The sequence below is a fragment of the Octodon degus genome, unplaced genomic scaffold, assembly GCF_000260255.1.
Source record: "Octodon degus isolate 3935 unplaced genomic scaffold, OctDeg1.0 scaffold00047, whole genome shotgun sequence".
Lineage (NCBI taxonomy): Eukaryota > Metazoa > Chordata > Mammalia > Rodentia > Octodontidae > Octodon > Octodon degus.
Window position 1 is genome coordinate 14,500,476 of NW_004524623.1, and position 716 is coordinate 14,501,191.

General features: G+C 51.8%; 1 pseudogene; it reads right to left on the reverse strand.

Annotated features, from left to right (window-relative positions):
* Positions 1–173: 173 nt before the first annotated feature.
* LOC101584926 overlaps positions 174–716 on the reverse strand; it is a 914-nt pseudogene continuing 371 nt past the window's right edge.

The following is a 716-nucleotide window of genomic DNA, read 5'->3' on the forward strand; positions in this document are numbered from 1 at the left end:
AATATTTATTTATTTTTATTTATTACATTTATTTATTGTGTGTGTGTGTGTGGCCAGCTCAGCCCACCAGGGGGCGGGTGGTGCTGGGGATCGAACCGCGGTCCCTGTGCTTTGCCAAGCTTGTTTCAAGTAGGTGCTTTAGACCACTGAGCCATCTCTCCAGCCCCTTCCTTATCTTCTTCATTGCCATCCTCTCTAGGCTGTCTTTGGCAAGGAGGCCCCTGTGGAATTGTGGTCTATAACCTCGATCCATATTCTGTCTTACTTGTCTGCCTTGTTCTCCTGCACCCTGGTTGTCAGCACCCTCCATCACTTCTCCTTGCACAGGAGGGTTGGGGTACTGTGGTCGATGCCCATAGGGTCTCCGCATGCGGTGAGGTGGGAAGTAGTACAGCCCCCGTGGCTGGGCCTGGCCTTCGGGAGCGCTGTCCCATCCCTCATTCTTTTCCCCACTCTCACCGTTCTGGTAATCCTGCTGGTAAGTGCGTGGAGGACCCCCACTACGTGGATGACGTCTATGATGGTTACGGTCTGCTGCGTATTTGCTGCCTGGAGCTGGAGCTCCACCAGGCCTCTGACAATAATCAAGTTCCACAGTCTCTCCATCTCCTACACTGCGCAGGTCCTTCCTGGGGTTATTCTTCTTTATGGCAGTCTGGTGTACAAATATATCTTCCTTGGTGTCATTCCTGTTGATGAAGCCATATCCGTTTCTT